At 52.4% G+C, this 6,583-nt stretch overlaps 1 long non-coding RNA gene across 3 annotated transcripts; it reads left to right on the top strand.

Moving 5' to 3' along the window:
* Positions 1–228: 228 nt before the first annotated feature.
* On the top strand, positions 229–5,303 carry LOC109498639. Of its 3 annotated transcripts, none has more exons than XR_006595998.1 (3): positions 229–1,374; positions 3,415–3,509; positions 5,050–5,303. It is a non-coding gene; the product is annotated as an uncharacterized LOC109498639 (long non-coding RNA). The 3 variants fall into 3 exon arrangements; XR_002155476.3 differs by having other exon boundaries at positions 3,359–3,477; XR_002740853.2 differs by having other exon boundaries at positions 3,359–3,509.
* The last annotated feature ends 1,280 nt before the right edge of the window (positions 5,304–6,583 follow it).

Raw genomic sequence — 6,583 nt, 5'->3', positions numbered from 1 at the left:
GTTTTTTATTTTATTTTTTCTAATTTTGTTTTTTTTTTTTGAGAGACAGAGTGCAAGCAGGGTGGGGGGTGGTTGCTGAGAGAGAGGGAGACACAGAATGCAAAGCAGGCTCCAGGCTCCAAGCTGTCAGCACAGAGCCCGACGTGGGGCTCGAACCCACGAACCGTGAGATCATGACCTGAGCTGAAGTCAGACACTTAACCGGACTGAGCCACCCAGACGCCCCTAGGGAAAGTCAGTTTTTAAGGAATCTCTGTATGCTGAAAGCAGGGGCTCACAGGACCCTGAAGATTTAGCAACTGTCAAGATAAGGTTGCTCTTAGTTTTTAAGGAAGCGTAAACACGAAGGCGTCAGGGTGGCCATAAACGTCTTGGGGAACGTTCCGCGCTGCAGGTCTCTGACATCTCTCAATGGGCTGCAGGCCGTAAGGGAATTTAATTCAAACTACATTTTTCTTGCCTTTGTATCCCTCATCAAAGGGGACGATTGGGAAGCACCGAGAACACCAGCTGGCGCCTTGCCGTCCTCGGTGACTGGCCACTCCTCCCCTTTCTGCCCTCTCGTGAGACACCAGCCTCGGCGTCTTGCTCTTTGAATGATCAAGCGGTTGAGCTGTCTCTAGGGTCCGCTTCTGCCCCTCTGCTTTGGAAGTCTGTCGTCCTGAGACGCGAGCACATCGTCCAGGAGGGGCTCTGTCTGTTCCCAGTGAGGATAATCACACCGAACTCTCAAGGTTATTGAAATGAACCAAGATACCGTAGGGGGAGACACCTCATTCAGTTCCTGGCGGGTGGCAGAGGATAAACATTCCTGTACTGTGGCTCCAGGTGGGGCTGAGTTGGGACGATATCAGTCAACAGAGATTCCCTGAGCACCTACTATGTGCCAGGCACTAGGGACAGCACAGTGGGAAAGACTGGCGTGATCCCCCTCTCGGGGAACGTGGAGTCTCAGGGGAGAAGGCAAACATTAACCAGATTGCGAAAGCTCCCGTCTGTGGTCTTGGGTCCATGGTCACCCGATGGGCCTCCCACTCCTGCTGCTGCACAGAAGACGTCCTCGGGAGGGGCGCCCTCGGGTCCCGCGGAGTCATCCCTTCCGGGAGAGGTGCTCGGGCGAGAGAGCACTGCGGTTCCTGCCCTAAGTCCCTGGCACCTTATCAAATGCCAGCTCAGCTTCCAGCTATGCACTCCCTCCCGGCCATCTCCTGTTTTGGTGTCCTCTGGGCTGCCCCTCCGGGTGTCCATGAGTCACAGAGCCGCTCCAGAAACTCCTGGTCCCGCTCCGGGCTGAGAAGAGAGTTCCGTTCACAACAAACAAATTCCGGGGAAGCGGGAGCCCCAGCGGTTGACAACGCATACAAATGATTGCAGGTGCGGTGCCCTGGGTTTCATCCTCTCCTGCTCCCCTCTTGCCCTCCCAGCTGGGCCGGGGACCTGCTGGGTGACGCGGGCAGGCTCCCGCCCTCTTGCTGGTGTTGAGGGCCTCACGGTCTGCAAAACTCCTAGGTGGTTCGAGGCAGCCTGACTGGGTTTAAACATCACCCAAGGGGCGCCTGGGTGGCTCAGTCAGTTAAGTGTCCGACTTTGGCTCAGGTCATGATCTGACGGTCCGTGAGTTCGAGCCCCACGTCGGGCTCTGTGCTGACAGCTCAGAGCCTGGAGCCTGCTTCGGAGTCTGTGTCTCCCTCTCTCTCTGACCCTCCCTCGTTCACGCTCTGTCTCTCTCTGTCTCAAAAATAAATACATGTGTTTTTGTTTGTTTTTTTTTAAAGAAGGAATTCTTGAGATGCCTTTGGCACAAAAAAGGTGATTTGATTAAAGCACAGGGACAGGACCCGTGGGCAGGAAGAGCTGCGCTGGGTTTGTGAAGAGTGATTAGTTACACACTAGGGTGTTGGGAGAGGTAAAGGCGCAAGGGAGGCTTCCAGAAGGACTGTGATGTGCTAACGAGGACTCCCAAGATACCAGAGGCCTTGCTATGAAGCTAAGGTTGTTTTCCCTCTAGTAGGGCATTATTGCGACAGTAGGGGGTTCTCCGGAGAAAGGTTCTACTCTGTATTTGCCTCAAGGATGTGTCAATGGGCTGCAGGTCATAAGGAAATGTAATTTCACCTGCCATTTCGTTCTTGCCTTTGTTCCCCACATCACCATGGAGGGGAGGGTGATGTTGGGGCTCCAGGAAACGGAGGCTATAGGTTTCTGTTGGTAAGATCGCCTTTTCCTTGATGGAGGGAGACTCCTGTCCTGCGGGACTGTGATCTCTGTCAGTTAACCATTTGTTTCCTTTCCTTTCCTTTGTCCCGGGGCAGCCGGGAGTGCTGGAGCATGTCACACGGATCCCACCCGGGTGGGGGGTGTTGTTAACTCGTGCTTGGCTTATCCTCCCTCATCAAAGGCGTAGGGATGGCCAAGCAACAAGAGGGGAGAAACTTGGATCCCTAAATGACCTCACTGAGCAGAGACACCTGCCAACATTGGCCTACTGCCCACATTCAGACTGTTATGTGAAAGAAAAACACATTTCTATTTTAAGGCACTGTATTTGGGGGCCTCTGACATAGCAGCTTAGCCTAATATATATGCTAGCTAACATAAGGGGTGGCTAGGTGCCTAATGATCTGCAATGTGGTTTTATGCCGGATTCTGTTTGGATCTATGTTATTTATTGCTACCCTTACTCTAACAGAGATTGCTAAGACTTCTCAAGACATTATAGTAGACCTATTTCCCCTCTTTGGCTGATAATTTTGAATTCCTTTTAATTTTAAAACCAAGTATACGTGAGGGGACACATGGAAGATATCACTCTTGACACGCCTGAGTACTTATTTGTATCAGGCAGTGGAAGTTATATCATCTGGTGGGTTCCCTTTATGCTTTGCCTTCCAGGAAAGTTAGAGCCAGTTTAGTTCAACGCTCACTATAAACCTTTACTGCTATACGTTTCTTTTTATCGTACTCCTTCCCCTATGTATATTTCACGTCCGTTTGTTTTATTTTTTTTATAAGATTTTTTAGATGGTTATTTATTTGAGAGAGAGCACGCGCAGAGGAGGGGCAGAGAGAGGAGACAGAGGATTCCGAGCGGGCTCCGCGGTGACAGCAGAAAGCCCCGTGCGGGGCTCGATCCCACAAACCGTGAGGACGTGACTTGGGCTGAAGCTGGACGTGTAACCGACTGAGCAGCCCAGGGACCCCACATTTGTTTGTTAGGAGGTTCACTGCTCCTACTGTCACGCCCCTGGGTGCCTTGTCCATGCCCTTCCTCTGTCATCTGTGTCTTTTCCCCTCTTTCCCTGTTTTCCCAATGACTCAATGAAGTGCTTTCTCTGTGCACCGGTGGCCTTCCATACAGAGCACTCCCCTCGGACTTCTGTTGGAACTTCTAGCACACTGAATTTGCTTTCGCAGTTCGACGTCCCTGCTGGAGTGTGAGCCCATTGTGACCCTCACCGCCGGTCGTGCCTTTCACACGTAAGGGTGAATTTGTCCCGGACCAATTCGCTGTAAGTTAGTTTCTTGCAAAACCCCCTGGACACAAGGTAAAGCCAAGAGCTTAAAGCAATCCATTCTGGTAGAGTCGTCAGGTGGCCTGAAGCTGTAATGGTAGGACTTCAGTTCCAGCCTCTGTTAATGACATAGGAGGGGCTGGTGCCCTTCCAAGCACGGAGGCTGAGATGGCAGGCTGACTTGGAACCAGACCCACACCAGGCCTCATGTTGGATCCTAGCTTTTATCAGGCTGGGGGGAGGAGCCTGTGCCCCACTAATCATGCAGCTAAAAAGCCATACCCCGAGGACAGGGTCCGTTCCTCTCCCAGATTCTGATGTCCCCCTGCTACTGCTCCATGAGTCCCCTCCGTGAACAGGCTCCAGCAGGCCATGGCTGTCTGGCCGTTCATCCTGCTTCCCTGACACCCTGGGCCCCCCTTCTTCCCTTAGTCATGGAACCTCATGAGTGTTTTGGCACACGTGGCCGCCGGAGAGGGATTTTTTTTCCCCAGGTACTCTTGCAGCCCATATGACAATAGGACCAAGAGTTAGCCAATGGAGTGTAGACAGAAGTGATGTGTGCATTTCCAGATCACATTTTTTTTTAAAGTTTTTTAATCTTTATTTGTTTTTGAAAGAGAGACAGAGAGAGAGAGAGAGAAAGCGGGGGAGCGACAAAGAGAGAGGGAGACACAGAATCCGAAGCAGGCTCCGGGCTCTGAGATTCAGCACAGAGCCCGACGCGGGGCTCGAACTCACGAACCGTGAGATCATGACCTGAGCCGAAGTCGGACGCTCAACCGACTGAGCCACCCAGGCGCCCCTACATTTTTTTTTTTTTTTAATTAGGAAATTGTGTGCCTCCACACCACCCAGCCCCATCTCTGTTTCCTGTGGGCTGGAATGTGGAGTGACAATATGAGGAAATTTTGACCATGGCCCAAAGATAACAGCCTAGGGTAGGACAAAACGGTGAGCTAGGAAGGCCTTGAGTGCTGGGAATGTTCTGTACCTCCATCTGGGGGGGTAGTTTCACGGGTGTGTACATATGTAAGAATTGATTGAGCTACCCTCTGAATATTTCCGAACCACATTTTACAGAAGTTATGCCACAGCAAAAAAAAAAAAAAAAAAAGAGAGAGGGGGAGAAGGGGGTGGGGAACCTGGTTCCCTGAATGACCTCATGGAGTAGAATTTACCTGTCGCTGGTCCCACGGCAGCGAGGCCACCCTGGCTGGAGACCGGGCCACAGGACTCTATTAGGACCATTCACGAGGCCTTACAGAATGAGCAGTAGACCGCCAAGGAGGCCGAGGGTGGGAGCGGGGATCATTCTAGACAGCAGGAGTGAAGGCCCAGAGGGGAGAAAGCACGGACGTTTTCGCGTGGCGTAACTAAAGCCCTGGGTGTGCGGGGCGTGAGGGCCCCGGGGGCCAGGGCATGTCCTGTGGTGTCTCCCTTTGACAGCGAAACCCGAAGGTGGAGGGAGGTTCAGTCATCTGTCCTCTGATGTCACTGCTGACATCATTCATTCCTTTGTTCTTTCACTGAGCAGGAACGAGGTTCTCCGTGGGACCTGGCGGTGGCCCTGTGGGACAGAGCACCCTCCCTGGAGGGGCACCAAGGCTGTATGGACCCCCCTCGGCCCCCTTATCGTGGGTCATCTCCCTGAGGTACCACAGATAAGTCCCGAAGATCCCCCTTTCCCAAAGAGCCTTTTCCCGGAACGCTAATGTTTTGTTTTGTTTTGTTTGTTTTTTTGTTTTTTTGAGGAAAAAAGTTCTGTGGCGAAATAAACTGAGAAAGTGGGTTTGCTTCCTCCTCCTTGGAAATTCTTGCAGGTCAGCTTCTTAAAATCTCTGGGAGGTAAAGAATATTTAAACTTTTGCGTATGAGCTTCCCAGGCCCGTCGTCACAAAGTCCCACAGTCCAGGGGGGTGGTGAAAACAACAGAAACTTATTCTCTTATTGTTCTGGAAGCTGGAGGTCCCGAAGGAAGGTGCGGCCGGGCCGAGCTGGTGGTGAGAGCGGGTCACCTGGGGACTGAGGTGGTGGCCACAGAGGAGGCCTCCTGGGGCAGAAAGGGCAGTTCTGAGGGGCGCCTGGGTGGCGCAGTCGGTTAAGCGTCCGACCTCAGCCAGGTCACGATCTCGCGGTCCGGGAGTTCGAGCCCCGTGTCGGGCTCTGGGCTGATGGCTCGGAGCCTGGAGCCTGTTTCCGATTCTGTGTCTCCCTCTCTCTCTGCCCCACCCCCGTTCATGATCTGTCTCTCTCTGTCCCCAAAATAAATAAAAAACGTTGAAAAAAAAAAAAACTTTTAAAAAAAAAGAAAGGGCAGTTCTGGGTTCCTCCTTGAGGCCTGGGGGTGGGGACAGGGAAGGCCCACAGGAGCCAGCTTTTCCAGGACTGTACCACAGGAGGCTTTCAGGCCCGCACGGGGGAGAGGGGGGCCCGACGAACGCGGGGTGCAGCGGAATTTGGGTCCAGGTTACCCTCTCCACCTCACCACCCGTCAGAGCCAAGAAACTGTGGAAACGCAGCATCTGTGGGTCCCGGCTCCTGTCACACCTGGGCCTGTGCCGCCTCGCAGGCTCCAGGGGCTGATGTGGGTGGCGTTTTCACATCTCCTGAGCTAGTTTATGGAAAGCACTCAAAATAAACCCCACGTCTATAAACAAGTTTCCTTCCTGCTTATCAATTTTCCCCTCCGCTGGGCTTTGCAATTACGCACGTAACGCCCACCTCATGCCCTCCCCCCCCCCCCACTTTGTTGCCTCCTGGGAGAAGATTAAGGAAAATTTACCATTTTCTCCGTGGTAAAAAAAAAAGACAGGGATTCAAGTTCAGGGCTTGCCACCCACCTGCTGTGCGACCTTCAGCATAGACTCTAACTCCCATCTTTGCCTTTATAAAATGGAAGCCATGATACCACCAGCCCTGCCGACCTTCCTCATCGCCATCCTGTGCCAGGGACTATTATAGAAGCAATGACTCTCAAAGTTCCTCGTCAGGTGCAATGCACGAAATGTACCGTGCAAGTGCGTTATAGATCTTTATTTATAGCTCTTTCCATACAAAAATATGGTACT

This window comes from Felis catus, chromosome A3 (assembly GCF_018350175.1).
Source record: "Felis catus isolate Fca126 chromosome A3, F.catus_Fca126_mat1.0, whole genome shotgun sequence".
NCBI classification, from domain to species: domain Eukaryota; kingdom Metazoa; phylum Chordata; class Mammalia; order Carnivora; family Felidae; genus Felis; species Felis catus.
This window is presented reverse-complemented; position numbering and strand designations above follow the sequence as displayed.